Below are 21350 nucleotides of genomic sequence, written 5' to 3'. Positions count from 1 at the left end.
GACTTGTAGAGCTGATTTGCGCCAGCTCCGAATTTGGCCCTGTGTCTTTCTCTTTGTTCCGTGTATAGTTAAATAGACAAGATGAAAAAACCATGACTAATTAGACTGTTAAATTAAACTGCTTTAAATTTATTTTATGTGATGCATAAAGTTCATAAAAAGAGGTATCCAGAGTAGTATCAGTGACCTTTCTCTAGGAGCTGCAGTCCACCCGGATGCTTTTTTGAACCAATTGGCTGAAAACTCCTGGATTTCTTAACACCTTTTATTCCCTCTCTGCCACTTTCAAACCTGAAGGATTTATTTTTATCAGTCCCTCACCCACATAATGACTTTAAAATTCCTTAGGTTCATACCTTAAAATATAGCTGGGAATTAGAAGTAATGCCAATTAACAAGTCAAGGCTCAAAGGCACTGATGGAGTTAGCTTGCACTTCTCCCTGGAAAACTGTCATAAGTATATATAAGGATCTGCACACCTCAGGATTTCTGTTCGGAGAACTCTGTTGGAAAGCACCTTTTCCACGGAATTTGCAGCCCCTCCACCACTGTGGTGTCTATAGACTAGACAGCCCTGAGCCAACAGGGGTAGTGGTGACCCAGCACTGCCCCACAAGTGCCTCCCCAAGCCTGTCCTCCCCTCAGGCTCTGGACTCACAGCAGATCCCAGCGCCCCTGTTTGGACAGGCTCGGCTGGCATGTCTGTGTTTGGACCCGCAGGGCTGTCCTCACCACACCAAAAAGGCAGTTTATGTGCTCCAGGTGTCAGTTGGTTCCTGGATCTGAAAACCTGGAATTTCGAGATGGACAAAAACCCCTGATTTGATATGCAGACATTCCTCCCACTCCCATTTACCAGGCACACAGATAAAAGGCAATTTGGTTAGACCTCGTGAGCCTCTGCTCCAGGATTTGGCACATGAAGGAGGCCAGAGTTTAGTTCCCAGGTCTGTCGGTGGCTTCAGGCAAGTTATTTCACTTCCCCCAATTCAGTTTCCTCCTCAGTGGCAAAGTGGTGCCTGCAATATCAAATAATATGTTTTCCCTCTGGCCACTGCACATGCTTCGTTGTTCTGGAAAAGCTGCTTTTACCCTTCAGGATCCCTTGCAGGGTGGGGGTGGCTGCAGAGCCACATCCAGGCACCAGGGGAGAGGGGCTTGCTTGGGAAATTCAGGAAGTGAAGAAGTTTTTTCTTTTGTAACCAAGAGCTCCTTGCATCCTTTTACTGCTGCCACCAATTTTGCTGTTAAGATAACCATCCCTATTTCCCATTTTGTTGGTCATTCACCTCCTAATTCCAGGTTCAATCTTTCTTCCCGTATGTTGTCACCATCCTGCGAACCCAGAGGCCAACCCAGTCCAGGTCAAATTCTGCCTGCATGAGCTGCTGGTAGCAAAGTTTAGTCCCCTCTGAAAGAAAAAGGACGTGAAACCTCCTCGTACCCTCCAAGCCCACGAGCTGGGCAGGACAGCACCACATCCCCATGGCACTGGGATGAGGCACTTTGCCTTTCCACGCCCGAGGAAGACAAGTGCGGAGAGCAGATGGCTTTTCAGAAGCCTAGAATTGTATATTGTGGCTGTGGCATCCCCTGCTCCTGCTGATGCTGCACTTCCCTGCCTTGTGCTGCTTTATTTGGGAAGGATGCATTCTCAGCAAAGGTGTGAATATCGCTCCCCTCGCAGCTAATCCTGACACGCCAGTGGCCCACAAGCACGATGTATTGCTAAGCAACACTTGGCAAAATCCATGCCAGGTTGTGTCGGCCCCCTTTGATGTTTCACAGAAGCATTGTCATTTCCATCTCTGGCATTGTTTCCAGCATTTTGGGTGTCAGTGTTCCTGAAAACCATCACAGAAAGGATGTTTATTGAACTGTCAGAGGGTGAATGATTGACACTAGGCACAAGTACTTTTCATGTTCAGGTTTTGGCATGCCACAATTGGATTATTTCCTGATAAATGCCATCCAATTCTACCAGATGGACCACTGAGAGATATGCCAACCTGTGTGAGAAATGGAGTAGATGCTCAGTGCCACTTATTGGTAGATGTGTGCTTCTCCAGTCTATCCTTTTGTGTAGCTGCAGGGTATTTCACGGAAGCAGTGACTTTTGTGATGCTCATAATTAGAAGAGCAAGGCAATTTTCATTGTGGAGAAGGGTAGGTTTCAATGCCCAAATCTGATTTCATTCACCTCAGTGTGGAAGTGCAATACCTGTTCCTCTCCTCTTAGATTTAATGTGTTCTCTGTGACTTGAGCATTAAAGAGCCATGAATTTTGAAAGTTAGGTATTTCTCATATATAAATAATTTCAATAAACCGATCCTCTGCCTTCCCCTTCATCTTTTCCTAATGGCTCATTTGCAGATCCGAAAGCAATACGAGGATTGTGAGGCAGGTGAAACATCTAAGGCAGAATGTATTATGTGTACCATCCAAAGTTTATTAAACGGCTGAATTCATTTCATTGACACTCAGCCGGAGAGGTATCTGTGGTCTCAGGATGATGGAGGGACAAGTGGCAGCATGAGGGGACAGTGTGACCCAGGCAGGAATGTCAGCAGTGGAGAAGGTTGGGGCTGTCAAATTGCCCCTGGAGCTATGTGGGGAAGAGGGTTTAAGCAGGAAGAGCTTTTTCATGGACACTGGTGCCTGTGCTGAGCAGAGCAGAGAAGACAGGAACCATCCCACACACCCTCACACAGGCACTGGGTGAGGAATTGTCACGGGGAACAGGAGCTTTGCTTGCTGGCTTTCAAGAGGGAGGGGAGTTGTCTTTTTCTATTTGTTAGAGGTGATGCAGGAGGAAATCCCTAATTCTGCAGAATGGAAAGTTGGATGTCTGTGAAAACACAATTTTTCTGTCTGAACTGACCCACTAGAGAGACAAAAGAAACATGAAGTTATCTATTCCTGTAGTCCTCAGCACTTTAATATATACATAAAAAGCAGGGCCTTTGTACTACACCTAATGAGCAGAAGTGAATAATGTGGTATAATTAGCTTCCCTTTCTCAGCCTGCTCTCTCCGATATCTCAACACACTTCTGACAACAGCATGGTACAAGTGGTGACTGGTGCCTACATCTCAGATTTACCATTACTTCATTGTTCTGTGCTAACACATTTTTCATCTCTGCCATTATGAGGGCCTCTCTCTGCTGCTCTTATTTCTCCATTTCAGCCGTGGGCTCAGTCCCTGCCAGCTAAAATGAAACACAGCTCAGGCAGAGACTTCGGGGAGCAGCGGCTGTTATTGCACTGTCCCCTCTCCAGAGACCTGCGGTCAAACCCTTGGGTGCACACATGCAAACATGCAAACAGCACCCCTCAGGAACCTGTCTGACTGGCAGCCCAGCCCTGCCATCACCTAAAAATAACGAGTAGAAAAACGTACAGTCCCCCCCTCCCCCCTTTTTTTTCTTTTTTTTTCTGGATGGCCTTGATTAACTAAGGCGTCGGGTTTGCAATGGTTTGTGCATCAGCCGACCTCTGTGTCTCACCAGGGCTTGGGGATCTCAGAGCTGTGAATTTCCAAAGTTCACAAAGCACTGAGAAAAAGAAATTTATACAAAATAACCTCCTACTATTCCAGAGGAAAATGCAGAATAATAGCCTTTTTTGTTTTGCTGTCCTTACAAAAGGGAGCTGAGAGGCAAACCGATGATGCAGGACTTGCAAAAACCAGAGAGATCAAAAAATCCTGCTCCCAAAACAACCCCCTGTAAAATTATGTTACTGGGGTTACTTCCAAGAAAGTGACTACAATTTTGATTGAAGATTTGTTAGTAAGCTTACAAATCAATTCAAAACCAACCCTGTTTAAAAACCTGTTATGCAGAGATGCAGTAAAATGAAATGCACGCAGGTAATACTGCTGGTCTTGAGAACTTCAAAATTTCCTCAAAGTAATAACTTTAATTCAGTTCTTTCTGGCATAAACTTTTTCATCCCATTATGTCAAAAACTGTATTATCCATCCATTTGTCTGTCAGAACGATTCCCCCTGGGCCCATATACCACTGGTTCTTCTATTCTAAACCTCCCCATTACATCCTGCTATCAAGAGTCACAATTTTCAGCGAAAGTCTCTTGTGACTTTTGACAATGTTTTACAGTGAACTAGACCAGGAAGCTCAGAGTTAAAGGAAATCTTCCATTCTGGCAATGAATATGTAATAGGCATTACACTGTGCAGTATACCAAAAATGTAAGGTTCATTAAGTCTTTCAAAGGCAAGAACTTCCATGTAGCTTTGAATGAACCTGTCTCTGCAATGGCATTAGCAAATGATATTTTGGGGCAGGAGATATTAATACTACACATTAAGGAACAAATTTGTTTAAATGCTATATAGCTCTGCGTGGATGCAGATGATCCAAGAATAAATAAAAAGTGAATAGTCGTCCAACTTTATATGTAAATTGTCTTTGGCTTATATACATAAGAATGCTCTTTGCTACTAAATTCCTTCATATTAAATGTAACTAATATATAAAATAAAGTCATTCTCTTTAATGAGAATGCTAAATATTTTAAAGAAATGCACAGCTATGAAATATTGTCAAGGGCATTTTTATACTTAAGTTTAAGAACACTTATGACTTAACTGTTGAATAATTTAACACATTCAGCCTTGAAGTACTATTTATGTATGTTTTTTAATGTTCATACTTATGTAGGCTTTTCTTTGCTCAGGATTTAGGACCTTTGATTTCTGTTTATAAAATTTACATCTTTAATCTCCCAGCTCTGTGCATTTCCCCATTTGACTCCTGCAACAATATAGGCAAAAAATGCTGAGAGGAAAAAAGGAGCTAAAAGCCTCGTGCAGCTTGGAACAGGGACTGTGTGGATTTTAGCAAACATAAGGACAGATTTTAAGGAAATGAGCTCCAAGTAGAAAACCTCGACAAACATGAGCCACCTGTACAACTCAAACGGAGGATTTGCAAATGGGTTTATGAGCTTTCTCTGAGAGGCAAAGAAAGCCCCATGAAGGGCCCTGGCATGTCGTGGGAACCCTGAGTTATCCCGCACAGCTCCTTCCAGGGAGCCCTGTGCCCGGCCACACGTTTTCTGGGGAACAGGGGAGGAATTCCCCACACAGCACCTGGGTGGGTGGTGGGACACAGCTGAGGCTGGGGGAAATGCCACCCCAGCACTCCTGACCCCTCAAGGGTCCCTGGGGTCTGCCGGGCACAGACCCACCACCACGTGCGCTGGGGCAGGGGCGGTGATCCTGAGAGCACTCGGCTTCAAGGCTGACCTACCTCCACACCCGAAATGTTCAGGGTCAGTCGACAGAGCAGCACAGAAAAAAGTTCTGCTGAGTGATGGAACAGAAGCTGAATTCCCCCCACGATTGTGATATTGCATGAAATTTGCTCTGGGATAAATAAAAACATCGACCGAAACTGTTTACAGCATGTCTTGTCACCTTTCATTACGGTCTTTCGCAACACGCTGATGTTTCGTGACACAGCAGATGTAACTTGACATGTCACACACTGAGCAGCAACTTTCAGGAATTTCTGAGACATGTTTCTTTCAAAAGCAGTGTCTCGACCAGACAGTTGGTCCACGAGTGCATTTAAAACTGAGGCTAGAAGAGCCGGGCTGAGATGCGACGAGCATCGCACGCAGAATATTTGGTCTGACTTTTGCTCTGTATTTTATGTGCTACAAGCCATAGGCAGGGAGAGGGACAGATCATCCAGCACGATGGATGAGCTGCTGCCAAGCTGATGTTACTGTATAACTATGGGCCCCTCAGTACCCATTCTGCCTCTGATAGTCATCACTTGCCAGTGTCCAAATGGATTATATATATCTGGCATGTTTATGGTATAAAGGAAGATGAATCTGAATATCTGCAAACCTTGGGCTCACAGGATGATGCATTTGGAAGGGAAAACAAGTTTTTCAAGGGCAAAAAAAAGTTAGCAGGGTTTTATCAAAGGGAATTAACCTAACACCTCCTCGCATCAGGCTGCACTACCACACATTGAGAGATCACTTACCCGGGGAGGCAGAAGGAGAGAGTGAGGATTAAGAGCAAGAACCGCCACATACTTTAGCACAGGGATGTCTTTCTAGCTGGAAATTCTATGTGGTGGTCACTGGCACACTGAGCTGAGCAATTTCTTTAGTGCTGATGTTTATTCAGAGAAGCAAATCAGCAGAAATAATCCCAGGGACCTGGTTCTATGAGGCTCATCAAGCTGGATCATGGCTGAGCAGGAGACCCTCAAGGCAGGAGAAATAGGGACCCTGGCCTGCCCTGAAGAGACACCCTGCTGGATCAAACCACTGAGCAAAAGCTGGGCCACATCAGCCTTCCCTAGTGAATGCTCTGGGAAGTGGCTGCTTTCTAGGTCATGGGCACTATTTTCTCAGGAGAGGCAAGACAGAGAAGCATGGAAGACTAGAAGAACTGTGAGATACAGAACGATGTAGGATTAAGACAAGAAAACTACTCCCTTGCTGCAGTGGACCAGATCCTCCAGCAGCAGCGATGGGCTCTGAGCACTGAGCCCATTTGCACTGACTCAGCATCGCTGCAATGTAAGTACCACCCCCACTGGGGTCTTTAACGCTGCAGCGCTGTCAGCACGGGCTTTGCATCCCAGGGAGGAGATACCTAATTTGCTCAGAATAACTGCTTGCGCTCCCTCTGCCTCCGCCTTCCAACAGACCTGAACAAGGGGGCAATTTGGTTCCACAAATGCAGCCTTAAATTAAAATATGTAAATAAAAGAGAGAACTGGAGAGTGAAAACACTCATCATCTTCCCGAAACTAAGCGACTCGACGTATGTCCTTGGGATATCGGCAAAGGGACCCAGGAATCTCAACAAGAAGTCAAAGTTTACAACAGGAATTCAAGACAAAATGAATGTTGCAGCTGTAATACACAAACGCACAACCTTGCCAAGCCTCGCTCCCTTACAAAACACCTAAACCTCTGCATCTCATAGCTTCAAGGACCTCTTTTCCAAGAGTGCCTCCTGTAAAGCTTTATTTCCTTTTGAAGTCTGCTTTCTACTTTACTCTATTTTTTTGCTAGGAATATATTTAGGTAGGAACTGGCCTTTACATCCACAGGCAGCCGTGGCTATCAGTCAATCTATCAGCAAACCGCTCATGAAGTTCACTAGACAAAGGGTTAGTGCAGCTAGTACCACAATAATGTAGAAACAGAAATATTACAAAGTAAAGGCTTATAAAATAATAAAAATTCTACTTAGTTCAGATACCTCCCAGTGCCTTTGGCAAAATACCTTAAGCATTCCACATAAGGCGGGCATTGTCTTTATAAGATGGCACCTCATAAAATGGTATTAAATATCACCAACGGGGCTTCATATTTCATCCAGCAGGGTTTAGGCCAGACATGTTCTATATCACACATTATTAGAATGACATCTGCTTTGCAAGTTGTGTACCCAGGAGCATACCTTGATAACTCATTTCAGCACTCATTCTCGAGGCTTCTGTGGCTTCGTAATACCTAATATGTTTAACTCATTTTGAACAGAAGTCTAAAGCCTGTCGTGGCCCTCTGGCCAAAACTGTAGCTGTCAGGCAACGGAGCCAGCTATCAAACATTACTCATTTATCATTAGTGGTGATGCAGCTGTACAGAGAAATGTACCCACTGAAGTGAAGGGCTGTCAATTGTTCCCTGTATAATACTCCTCTCCTCAACAGGGCATTTCGCCATGGAGGTACAGCTAGAGCACTCTGCTACTTCCCCATAGCACGGAATTTATAGTCACAAGGAAATGGGGAACGCATTTTCCTTTAAATGGGTCTGCCACGAGATGAATAAAGCAGTCATCAATGGGATCTATAAGCAGAGAGGGGCGGTACACTGTTTATAAACATCACACAGAGGTGTGTATCCACACCAGTGCCTGTGCCTGTGTGCACATACACACACGGGGTGTTTAGAAAGAAACTCTCTGGATCTGCACTGGTATTTAAAAACTGGCACACGTTCAGTACCAAAGGCTCTGCTTCCTCTTTGCTCGCCATTTCCATAAGAAGACTGGAATGTGCAATTTAGGCTTCAAATTTCCATGTCTATTCTGCTTGCAAAACTCCAACACACGCTACCTTGAACTTCACTATTCTCAACTCTGCTCCCTAGGGAGGAAAACAGCCAGATTAAATCTATATGAGAGATCTCCTGACTGCAGACACTACTGCCTTTATTCACAAAGGCAAAGCACAGCAATGGTCTGGGAAAGCACCACGGTTAAGATACTATCTCCAGGCACCTTTGAACCACTGCTGCATGCAAATATTTGTACACATGCATTATGAAGAGAGTGTGGCACAAGTCCCTGAATTTTGATTTGTCTCTATACAAGTGAGATACAGAGGAGCGAGACAGGCTCTGGTGGTGAAGAGCAAAGCTCTGGCTCCCATATCTTCCTTTCCACTATCTCAGTGGGGTTTCTCCTCTGGAAACCACCAAGGCCAAAGGGAATCTGCTCCTTGCTTTCAAGGCAGTCACACAACTACAAAAATGTCAAAAAGGGGTACTTCAAATCAGGAATCCAAATCCATCCCTAGCAAGCAACTGGAATATAAGTGTTGCTCCCATATAAAATTCTGACCTTGGTCCACCTGTGCCCAAGTTTCTGGAAAATGGAGATGATCTGTGCCTAGAAAATGGTTTCAGCTCTTAAAGTGAGGAGCAACCACAACCATGATGTGACTTTGAGCAGACATTACGCAAAACCTCAATTTTATACCCGAATTTCCAGCCATCCTGGATTCACCCCAAACAAGTTTGCTGAAAAATCCCGTAAACTTTCTCCAAAGAGCTTCAAGAAAGCCTTTTGTCAAACATGGTCCAACTAAGAGACTGTGGCGAAACCATGGTCAGAAGGACTTTTGTTCCCCCTTTTGCCCTTGTACAAAGTATCCATGGATTCTGCCATAGATAATGCCACCTTGTCAACAAAACAGCAATTGAACAATTTTACATGTATTATTACATATTTCTGGTACACTGGCACTGTGGCAATACAAACCCAGTGACAGAAACACAGCTGTGCTTCAGTTCTGTCCCAAGTTTAAACACAGTTGCTCGCACCGACACGGTTCTCATCCATAACAAGACAAGTAACAGGGAAAGGGAGGAAAAATGCAGCCCTGAAAGTCGCAAGTGTGGAACTGCTCCTGGGGAAAAGCTCCCCTCCACCAGAATGAGCCAGGAGTGGACACAGGTAAACTTGGAGGTGCCTGGGGCAGCTATCTCTTGAAGGCATGCCACTGAAAGGGAAGTCCCATAGCCTACTTTGTGCGTGCTGAGGATCTTTTTCCTCCTCTTCCCCACTTCTGAACACCACTTACACCCAGTGGTGTAAGGACTACGCTCCCTCTATCCCTTCTGCTCTGACCACTGAGCCAGGAGGCTTTGCATTACTTCAGAAACACAAGGACATTTTGTGCCAGCTGAAAATGAACGCAGTAGGAAGACAATGAATGACAAAGCTCTCCTGGCAGATGTGGGCTATAAAAAGAGATCATGATGTGGTGAAACAAGTCTAACCAAAGGGGTTTGCCAGAAACATGGCGAAACAGGCTTCAAGTGTGGAAATGACACCACCAAATTCAGAAAAGAGAAAACCAAACAGCCTGAAGCTTAAGCAAGCAAGCAGCAACTTGGGGCACAGTGGAATACCGAGGAAAGTGGAAATAGCGACTTCTGTTTGTGATTTTCCTCCTCTACAGCCCGTGGTCTCCCAGGGAAAGGACCTGGCCCCTCGCTGGCAGGGTGCAGAGCTGAAGAGAGGCCAGTGGCACCTGCTCCTGGCAAGCTGGGCTGCAGCTCACCACGTTCCACAGAGCAGGACCATGGCTGCCAGGCTCCCTCTCTGACCTGATCTGATCTTATCTGCACTTCCAGGTGCCTCTGGAGCCCAATGCTCTCTTATTACCATCAGTCTGCCATAACAAACTTGGATACATTTGCGTTCATTCCTTAGCCTCCTTATTTAATGCAGGAATGGGCAGAGGAGCACTGCAAGGATGTGCGAATGGCGGTTTCATTAGCCACATTTTATTTCTAAACCAGCAAAACTCAGCCTTTGAAGGGGGCCCCTCCTTTCTTTTTTTTTTTTTTTTTGCCAAACCCTGGACAGAAGCCATCTTTCCGAGTCAGAATGGATGTACATGACGGTGTAAAATCCCACGAGCCTCTCCTCAAAACAGCCACAGGGGTTTGCAAACAAGTCACAGAAAAACCCTCTTCACCCATTCCCCCAGGGCTAGGCAAGCTCCCTCTGAAACACTCCCAGCTGCTTTGTGCTCAGTGAGTAGCAAGGCCTGAGCACAGGCTTTAAAATAGTGTTACAACTAGACCAGGCAAGGAAATTATTGACTTTTCAAATATTCTTTCTGTATTATTACATGTTAAGAGAAATGATGGGTTTGGTTATGACTATCAAGCAGGGGCTGGAGAAGCAAGTTGTCAGCTTTCCTCATAGGAAACAGCCACGGCTGAGCTCTGCGTGTTAGATATGCCAGGACAGGGAAGAGCTTAATTCAAACTGCTCTGGGTGACTAAGATGAACTTGATCTTATCATTGCACCATGACTTTTGTGGGTTACTTTATCTTCCACAGGAGACTCACCCTTCCTATTGCTGCTCTATCTCCTTGTAACACCTTTACACCCTGTTTCCTAAGTGAGGTGTCTTCCTCTCTTTAGACTGAGCTCACAATTACCTGCTCCCATTCTCAGCTGTACCACTTTGCTCCATGAGGTCTCCTCAAAATCCCTGCAACACTGCTTTGGGCAGAGATGCTGGGAAACCAGCAGCAATGATGGGTTGGGAGCTGGCAGCCTCAGGGACCGGCCAGGAAGTGGCAGAGCAGGGGGGCAGCAGGAGGGCTGGGCACCACACTGTGCCCCCACTGCCCCAGCTCTGCAGAAACCACCTCATGCCCTGAGTTTCTGTGGGAACCCTGCTGGCTGCTGAGAGGGGTCAGTGTTCATTTCAAACATGCCTCAGTGCACCGTGGTTTCCCACAGCTCCTCAAGGTCTGCGCTGTGATACAGTTGGTGAGTCATGCACAGATTAGTCATGGAGGGGATTTATTCTCGTCTGCAGAAAGTCCGGCATGAGTAAAGACAATGTAAGTTTGGCAGCGGCTTGTTTCGGTTCTGGCCGGTGCCAAAGCTGAGCTGTGTCTCATCCCCAGGTGTGTGGCTCAGGCTGGTGAGGCAGACAGGACCACACATCCTTTTTAATGCCTTTCTGCCCACACCAAAACTCTGAGTCAATGCAGGCACTACAGAATGGGACCAGCTCATCTCACAAGCTCCTCTTCAGGCTAATGACACTTCCACTGATTATTGACCTTCACCAGGGCCAAGCTACCAGGAAAGGCTCCAAGCCCTCCAAGTCTCCCACCAAAGCTTACCAGTCACTTGGATGAGATCTTGGCTTCATTGAAGCTGGGAGCAAAACACTCATGCAAGCCTAGCATTTTACTCCTCAGTGATCAAATGATGCAGGAATCTAATTTTCCTGTATATCTTCCAGTCCCAGAGCACCAACTCCCTAAACAACTCCTGGAGATTTTTTTAACTGTAAAAACTGCTTTTTTTTCATTTCTCAGGGACAATAAGATATCCATCAATAACAACACATTTCTGACCAGGAAGCTGTCTGGCATGTTGCTGCCACAATGTTAAGTTCCAGGTAATTTTTCCTGGATGAGTTTACGCAGTGAGTGTAAAATCGTACCTGCTGACTGTGGCAGGAGTCACGGGTCTGCGGGACGCTCCTTCAGAACTTGGGCTTCTGAAACGAGAAAATGTTTTCATTCATATTTTAAAATTCCATTCATTAACAGGTGTATAAGGTTTGACTTCTTCAAAGTATGCTGCAGACACAGCCTAATAAATCTCCATGACACCTCACTGCATCTCCATTTTATAGATGTGGTGATTCGAATATATCCAAGTGAAATGACTTGCCCAAGGCTAATGAAGGAATCAATGTCAGAGACAGGATTAAAAGTAGAAAAATTCCCGGCCCCCAGTCTCATAACCTAACTGTGGTCTGCATTTCACTCATATGAAAACAGAAAAGGGAAACACATCTATTTTGAATATTGTGAAAAGTAGTTCAGAGCAGATGGGCAGCCTGATGTTTTAAAATTGCTTTACTTTGTCATAAAATATCAATAATACACAGGATGTGGTTCTTGTCCAAGAGTATACCAAGGTGTGAACAGCACAATATGTGTCACTGGTAGCTTTCAGAGCAGCTGAGATGGCACTATAGAATAAAATAAGGACAGTCTTTGAGATGTCTCTCCTGCCCTGTTCCTTAAAACAGATTTCTTCCCGTGCGCTGCAGCCGGTAAAAGCAGCTTTGAAGCTGATGAATACCTGTTGGGTAATGAATCTGTAGCGAGACACTTATTGTCACATCTCAGAGGCAGAACAAGAGGTCTGTAATGCCCATCGCTCAAAATTTTGGGTGGCTCTAGCCACCTCTTTCTTAGATGCTAACACAGAGCAAGGCAGCATCTTCTCTGTCACCAGAACGTAACGGGAAGACAATGCACCTGTCTAGCTGTGTAGAAGAATAATTTAAAAGGGGAAAAAAAAAAAAGGAAGGTACACTTGTGTCATTAAATATTGATGAGTAAGATTCATTGACTGAGTGAGAGACAGTAGGATATGGCTTGAAATAAAACCCCATGAGGGCCACACCCCCTAGTATGCCCAGGGCCATCCCTTTAAAGGTAGGACAATTATAATTAATTGAGCAATCTGACAGAAAGCATACATCCATACACTGGAGCAGAAAGTGACACTGTGCACGGAGCCATCATGGACACTTGAAGGGTTAATACTGGTTCACTAGACCAAGGACAGTAAATTCTGCCTGTGGCTACCACCAGTCTATTGTATTATTATTGCAGGCCTTAGAAACAGCTTTTAATTTTAACCCTTTCCAGCCCTCTCTTCTATTTTCTCTTTATAAATAATTGGCATTGAATAAAATGGCATGAAATCTTCGTAGTTCTACCTTTCAACAATTTCTTTTCACTTTCAGCATTCAGAACACTGTGCAAAAATAAAAAAGAATCCAAAGAACCTGAACTTCCTTTACCTATAACTTTTAAGGTTCCCACAAAACTGGGGTCCTTTCATTTTGTTGCAATCAGTCCCCACTCTTTGCTGCAAGGATGAAGAATCCCATCCACCACTTACTGGAAATGGTGATGTGAGTATTCAGAGTCGTGACAAACACACAGACTGAATACAGATAGCCCTGTACCCCCTTCAGTCTTCCCGACACCTGCATTCATCCACCTGACTACGTTTTTAAGATGACGCGCTGGGAATTGTTCACGCCTGTAAGAGCTGACAAATCAAACACGCAGGAGCCATTGGCTACCTGTAATGAAGAAATCTCATTCTGGATGACAATTTCAGCAATATGCTGAGCACATCCTCAGCCTTAGACAGGCTAAAGAGAAACAACCAACGGAGAAGGGATTATATGAAGGAGTGCAGGAGACAGCAGAGGACTGACTCAGTGACCCAGGAGGTCTTTCCAATCCTATATTTCTATGTTTCTATCTGTTCATATTGAAGTTGATGGGAGACATTTCCACCGACTTCAAAGGGCTTTTATCCAGCCCCAGTTTCATTTCTTTTCAATATATAGATGCAAGAGTAATGTCACGCATGATTTTCACGAGACATGCTAATATACAATCAGTTCTAGGAGCAGCAGAATGAACCCAGGTAGATAAATTGTTCATCCCAAAATGCTAAACATGCCAAGACCTGAAAAATACATCTCCTTGTATCTGGCTTGCAGACAAGCCCAGCAGTTTCACAGCTGGATTTCCAGTCATCATTAAGCCATAATCAATGATGCCAAATAAACTGTCCCGTTACCTAGTTCCACTTTTTGTGCGATACAAGGAATAAGATGAACAAACATTTTTGATCGAGGGATCAGCTCACTACAAGGCTGGTCCATGTTTCCAGCAACAGGAAGGAGCGTCCCGTCATGAAACCTGTAGCTTTCTATGGAAGGTTATTTAATGCAAATGGGTCATCACCTGTTAGAGAGATGAGCCACAAAATGCTCAGGAAAGAGGTGTAGAAGCCTAATAGAAGTGTTGTTGGAGACAGAAAGAAAGAATGAGACAGTAGAACGGGGTGGGTGTATAATTACACAGTGTTTTCTCTTCCTCTCTTTTTTTCACTGAGCAGGCACTCAGCCTGCTCAGCAGAGTCACTCCAATATGTTATCTAATGGCTTCGTCGTTACTTGTGAGATTCCCCATCTGTGGGCAGACTGTGCCACTGCCTCGTTCAGCTGAGCAAGAGAACATTCACTCGCTCGCTCAGATCTGGGGGGACAGGTCTTGCTCTGGAGCAACAAAAAATGAGCTGCTTCTTAGTTAGGTCTGAACCTTTGTACTTAAGTCAGCCTTTGATGAAAGCTTCCTCTGGATTTCAACGCTGCTCTTTACAGCTGGACAATCTGCTGGCTCTCTCTGGCTCCGTCTTTTTTTTGTTCTTTACACTGGCATTGTTCTGATCTATGTGGTGGTCTCACATTTTCCTCCAGAGCTTTCTGCATCAGCCTTGTTTTCAAAGCCATATAACACAAGCAATGATTTCTAACCTGCAGTTGCTTCAGAAGGATGGATGTTCAGACATAATCAGTCCATTTTGCTATTTTTTTCACCTGTTATACAGTAGCTGCTCCTGCTGTTTGGATGCTTCTTTACTCACTCTCCTTTTCAATCTCTTTTGTCCTCATAATTTACTGTTAAACTCTAAGTGATTTATAAAACATGGAAAACTGTATTACACCCAGTTTAGCTCTGCTTAAAGCAGAGTCATTTCCTCCCGGTGGGTTCATGGTGCCTCTAATGAGGATGTTCCACAGAAGGACTCAGCCACTCAGGGGCACAGGTACAGCTACTTACTTTGACTCCTCAGATGTGGCAGGTCTTCCAAGACCAGGACAGAGAAAGGACACCACACCATGAGAAAAGAGATGGCCAGGATGCTGAGATAACCCTGATGCGCATTCAGAGGTCTGAGTGCTTCGGGGCTGTATCTGGACCTCAAAACTTCATCGGGACTCACGCATAGGATCCATGAGTGGCACAGGTCTGATGGAAGCGCAGTTCCCAGGTAGCCCATATTTGAGAGCCCATCAGTTCATCCAGACCTGCAGAATCGCTCTGGTTGACGTCATGATTATCTCATCAGTGGCCACATATCACAGAGGAAAAGTTGTGGTTTGCTGTCATTTACAAGTGTCATCCTCTACAAATGGGAAGAGGAGTTCAAGAACGGCAAAGCTCAACTGATTTGAACAGTAGCCCAACGTGGCAAGATATTTTACCTGTGACTGTCACATCCAAATTTAGTAGATAGCATGCGTGCTTTTTATTTGATTTTTAGCAGGTCTCTCCACAATAAATATAAGAGCAGAATGCATAAACAAAGTGCCTGGCACTTACAGTTTATCTTGGTGACAGAAAATTTGATTGATGATAAGTTCAGAAAGTGGCAAATTTTGAACATAGGGTAAACAACCTTTCATTGCTGATTTTAATTATTTTTATTTTTTTTAGCTTGGTTCCTCTTAGCCGTCTTTTTCCAGCGCTCCATCAGCTGCTGGGTGGGAAAAAAAAAAAAAAGCCTGCCCTATTTGTTCCTCATGGATTTTCACTGATCAAGTTGCATATCAGCAGGTTAAGAATTAAACAGAGAACTTTTGCATGTCACATTCCTTCTTCTTGTCTCTTTCCAGGACAAAGACCGTGAGACAGACCTTTCTGCTTGTAAAATGCTAATTTTTAACCTATCCTCGTTACCGCGATACCAAAAGAGTGCAGGGGTGCAGGCACACAAGCAGAATGAGGTAGCTCAGAAGAGATGCCAGTCAGAGAAGCTCCATTCATAAAGCACAGAAGGAAAAAATATTTTACAGAGGGGGAAATTAAGGCACAATCTTCTAGTGATTTGTGTCCAGGAGCTTCTAGGCGGAGCATGGACAAAGGGCAGGCGCAAGCCGGACCCCATGGCTGCTAATCTTGTGCCTTAGCAACAAGACCACTCTCCCTCTGTGCGCAGGCTCAGAGAGAAGAGGGGCAACCTTCTAGGAGGGAAATCCTTGTTGGATTAAGCACTTCACTTGCTTTCCTCTTCTCACCCCTTCCCTCCTCCAGAGCACGGAGGATGGGGAGGGGGCCAGGTGGTGAAACGGTGCCTGCCCCTCCTCATTCCCCAGCCCACCCCACATCCAGCAGGGTCCTGGGGCTCCGCTGCGGCCCCCGGATGCCCGTGCCCCTCGGCCGGGGAGGAGGGATATGATTTGTAATTGCAATATTTTCATTACTGTCTCTTAGTTCTTTGCACACTAATGTCAAGAGCTTTGTCTTTGTAGTGTTATTGGCATTTTTCATCATATTCATGAAGTGTGGGTCAATTTTCTTCAAAAGGCTCACTTCGCCAACTTGCCACAAAGACAGACAGTAATAAATTCTACTAGTGCACAGCGAAGGCTTCGTAGCTGCAAGCAACAATAAAAAGCAATGAGCTGGGTGTCACTAAGTAACTCCAGTTTACACTGCATTTTCTTCTTTTATTGAAAACTCAGAATATGAATTTATTAATGAACACACAGGCCTACTTTGAAGGGGTGTGGGGGGGCCCGAGTCAATTTATTTGGTATTCACACAGTGTGTGCCTACATTGTATTGTTTCATCATTTTATGGCCAGGCACAGCTTGTTAGGCTGTGGCCCTCCAGAAAAAAGCAGGCTCATATAGCAACACCTTGACGTAGATGTACAGCTGCTTTCACTGTGGCTGTCTCACCTTTAGCCCCGTCTGTCTACTGCCGGCTTTCATTTTCCGCATTCATACATCAATAAGCTTTGCATGCTGACACCTAATTTTGCAGGCTACTTTGGTTATGGAGGCCATGTTTTGCATATCACTACCCACCCCCTTCTGACATCTACTGCCTTTAAAGAGGGAGAGAATAGAGAGAGCACGAAAGAGGGATTCTTTTCTTCTCAGCCTAATCAGAGATTTCTTTATATTTGTCAAAAGCAGATCTGCCAAATCAACTTTAATTGATTCTTCCACAGTTCTCATGTATGATTTTTGAAGGACTGGGCTTGTGTTCCAAGACATAGTGTTGTGTTTCAAACAAATATGAGGTTTCTACAGTAAATCAAATTTGGATGCCAATTAGTTAGCATTTTCCATTCCAATTAAATTTGAGACCTTTCTGATTTTGAAAGACTTGTGTGTCTATGCCTGTGTGCATGTACTGATGTGTGTGTGCCTATCTCTATCTATTTTGGAGAGGCAGAAAGATATATACGTATAAAATATTTAATGTGCTCTCAGTGGTCTAATAAGCAGGGAGGGGTTAGAGCCACCCATTTAAATACACATTTTGGAGGATTTTTATTTTTTTTACCTTGTTTATTTCACAAGGGCTTACCAGCCCATTCTAACCTGTTATGTGACACCACAAAGGTTTTTACTTTCTCAGTCAGGTGGCTAATGTCATTATATCGTTGACAACTCATAAAATGTTATAATCTAATAGGGCCTTCCCTCCCCACACACACATAGTGAAAGCTCATTGTAGCAAAGGAAGGATTAGGGGCAAAAAGGAAGATTAATGTTTAAAAGAATGGAAGAAGGCTGAGTCCAGATAGAATACTGTAGCTTAAAAACAAATATAATTTGTATATTAAAATGTGTCTTGATCTTCCTAGATTTACTCTAAATAAACCCAGCATACAATACAGGGGATTTCCTACTGGATATTGAATATTTCAAGCAACGTCTATTTATTTGGGTTGAATCAATTTTTAAATGAATTTCTTCTTTTATGACTAAAAATCAGTTTTTAGGCAGACTCAGAGTACAGAGACTAAGACTGAATCCCACACTACCAGGATGGGAAGGAAACAAAAGCTTGCTTAGGTTAGGTGGAACTCTCATGTACAATCACAGCCAACCATCAAACTATCCCAGACAATATTTGTGCTATGGACGAAGAATCTTCCCAGTACCCATGGCTCTGATTGCCACACAAGGGACAAATCTCTCACCAGTAAGTTTTACCCTCTTGGGTCCCCAAAAGGACCTCAGGCCAGCCAGCCAGCCCAGCTCCAGCAGACATCAGGACCAGGCAGATCCATTCCCATTCGTTTCCAAGAACTCAAAACCGCAGCAGGGAGGAATTCACCCTCAGCAAAATTCGGGTGGGAACAAGCACACGCCTGCATTTCTTTGGGAAAGAGATTAATTAGTTTCTTCCTCTTATAAAACATAAATAAAGGAACAAAGACCTGAGCTTGAGAAGGTGAGAAAATCCAGGCACACTTGGCCAGCAGGGAAAAGTAATAATCTTCGGGTAGTTTGGCGCTAGAACGGCGTGTTTTGTATTTTCTCCTACTACACACACCTACTGGCCTACACCAGCAAAAGCAGTAAAATGAGGAATTATGACGGCTATTGAATACCATTCACATATTCACAGTGTCGCATCCGATGTCAATTAGCGAGCCTGTTTCCATAATTGTTATACAAGGGGAAAATCTACAGTGTTAAACAGCTCTTGAGTTCACGTTTCTGGATGGGCTTTGTTTGGTGGAGTGTTTAGCGCACATAAAATAAAATCCATGGGAAATCTGCCTGGCACGAGACCTTTGACGGATTTGTGTTGGGAGAGTTTTATATTCGGTCTAATATGTGTGGTTTAGGTTAAATTTTTCAAGCCAGCTTCTCTTTCTACCTGGGCAAAACCAAGCCTTTTGGGTGGGGAAGCTGCAGATTTGCTGAGATTTTGATTGGACTGAATGGGCAGGTTGAGGAGGAAAATCGCAGAGGAATATGCAAACATTTTGCAACTCTCAAACCAAAAATGTCTCCAGCCTTTCATATAAAATCTTTTGGACTCTGATATTTAGTTGCCAGCTTGAATAAAAACAAAAGGATTCAATGTTGAAATGGAACTGATGTTGAACGTCAAACTGGCCTTATAAAAGTTTGGGGTTTTTTAACTCTTTTTTTAATAAAAAGTCTAAAATTTAATGTTTAGTTCAGCTGATGATCAATTTTTCTTCTACATTTCAAGATCTGCAATAACCAACCAAATCCTCTATTTATCTCCCATTGTGCTGACTTCTGTAAAAAATGTGGCCCTTCAAGCTACAAAATGATAGAGGAAAATCAGACAATACAGAATAAAGTCTATAAAATCATGAACAGTATAGGGAAAGCAAACAGCAAAGAATTAGTCATTATTTCTCACAGCATAAGAACCAGGGCGCACCCAATTATGAGGCAGCAGGGTTAAAATAGCCCATAAGAAACATTTTTACAAAGAATAACTAAATTATGCAACTTAGTGCACAGCAGGTAGCACAGACCAGGAATATAAATGGATTGTAAACACGATTAGACAAATTTACAGGAGAGTTCCACAGAGGACTGCCAAGCATGATGATCCTGCATGGCCTGTGGGTTGTGAAGTCCCTAACACCCTACCTGGATAGGGCTTGGCAGGGGAGAGGTCCCTGTCCATGTACCTCCATCCTGACAACATGATGGTGACGCCGGGAGCCGTAACGTCACCCTCACAGTGTGAATTGCTCATGGAATGTCCTCCTCTGCCTGGAGATGCTAAAGAAGCGGCCAAAGGAAGGCTCCTGGTCTGAGTTTGGAACCTCCAAACCCTAAGGGAATTATTGCACTGCCAAGTGCATGCTGAGCCCTTGATCCAGACCACACGTGCAGCAAAAACAATGGCCCTGATGAGCGATTATGTGCCTTTGTCTGGAAAGCCTCCTACCAAGGTGCACTCGTGTGTCTGGTGTGCAACAGGGCTGTAGATTAAGCTCTTTGTGTGTTTGTCACTTTTAGGGGTATTTAATTGCATGGTAAGTAGAAAAAGGGAAAATTAAAAGAGGGCCACAGGCTGGTTTGATGATGGTGGCAAGAAGTGCCCCATTCAGCAATAGGAACACGCACAGGGAATCAAGATGGACACATAAACGTGGCTGATGTGAGCTGTCTTTAACTGCTGGCAAAGACCAGAGCAGAAGTTTTCAACCATTTCTTGATTTATGGACCCTTACACTTCCAACGGGGAGGTGATCACCTGTAACAGTGAATTAAAGCCTCCTGACAATAGGGTTTTTTTCTACTGCCTTTCAGGCACACTTTAGGGAGGTAGATCAGAGACCCTCTGGGACATCCAGCCCCATTGGAAACTTACTGGCATAGGAATGAGCAAAGGGACAGGGATAGGCAGTGTCCAAGCCTGGGGGTTAAATTTGCCATCCCATCGCCATTTCCTGTCTAACTGTGGTAAAAGAATAATTTTTAAAAGCCTTCATTTTCCTTCATAGTTTTAAGGCTAAAAAGGACTATTAGATCATTTGTTCTGACCTTTTACATCTACAGGCCATCACACTTCCTCCAGTTTACGAGTACTTCCATAAAATAAGAGCCTATATTAATTTCAATCACCACTGAGGGAAATAAACCTGCTCCAGTCAGAAAAGGATCTCTCTGAGGTTCACCACTGTTCACACTCTCACCATTCACATCCTTTCTAATTACTGTACGATTTTCTCTCTGTATATCCATGAATGCATTGTTAAAATACTGGGAACGGGAGTTTAAATTACAGTGGCACTCCATTTTGGTCACACTTTACATAGTAAAAAGGATTCCCAGTGGAAAGACCTGCACAGCCTAGACAAGGGAAATAAAAACACCCACAAAAAAAATTTCACAGGGAGAAATCCCTGTTCTCCCCAGTTCTCATAAGCCCAAAGAGATTAAACAGTTGGTCAAAAGTCACCCCAAAGTTGGTGGCAGAGATGGAGCTGAAACCTACTTTCTCAAGTCAAATCCAGAGTTTTAATCACCAGAACACCCTTCCTCTCCCTTCATTGCTTTCATTTATCATTTCAGGCTAGGCAGACTACATCGAAATGATGGCTTTGTGAAGCATAGAAACACAGTTTTACGGGCAATAAACAATAAATATGAACCTGAGAGACATCTCCGGGAAACCTCCATACCCAAAAAGAATCCTTTTTCCTTTTTTTTCCCCACAGAAGATGGCAAAACCCTTCCCTTCCCATCCTGTCCGCACCTCTTTGCCGGGCTGAGCCCGGTGCCAGCGCGGTGGCCGCGCCAGGTCCCCTGCACGGCACATTGGCTGTGGGATGGCAGTGAGCTCCCCTGCTCCCTGCCAAGATGACAAAGTCCTGGCTGGCTCAGCCG

At 44.3% G+C, this 21350-nt stretch overlaps 1 long non-coding RNA gene across 1 annotated transcript in view; it reads right to left on the bottom strand.

The window, feature by feature from the left end:
- Window positions 1-21350, bottom strand: part of LOC108449368 — a 96772-nt gene that overhangs the window by 3286 nt on the left and 72136 nt on the right. Inside the window, exon 2 of the long non-coding RNA XR_001865536.1 lies at window positions 11777-11833. This is a non-coding gene — a long non-coding RNA (uncharacterized LOC108449368). The remainder of the gene's footprint in view (window positions 1-11776; window positions 11834-21350) is intronic.

The sequence above is a fragment of the Corvus brachyrhynchos genome, unplaced genomic scaffold, assembly GCF_000691975.1.
Source record: "Corvus brachyrhynchos isolate BGI_N302 unplaced genomic scaffold, ASM69197v1 scaffold69, whole genome shotgun sequence".
NCBI classification, from domain to species: domain Eukaryota; kingdom Metazoa; phylum Chordata; class Aves; order Passeriformes; family Corvidae; genus Corvus; species Corvus brachyrhynchos.
Note: the sequence above shows the minus strand (reverse complement) of the source record. Positions and strands in the feature narration are given on the sequence as shown.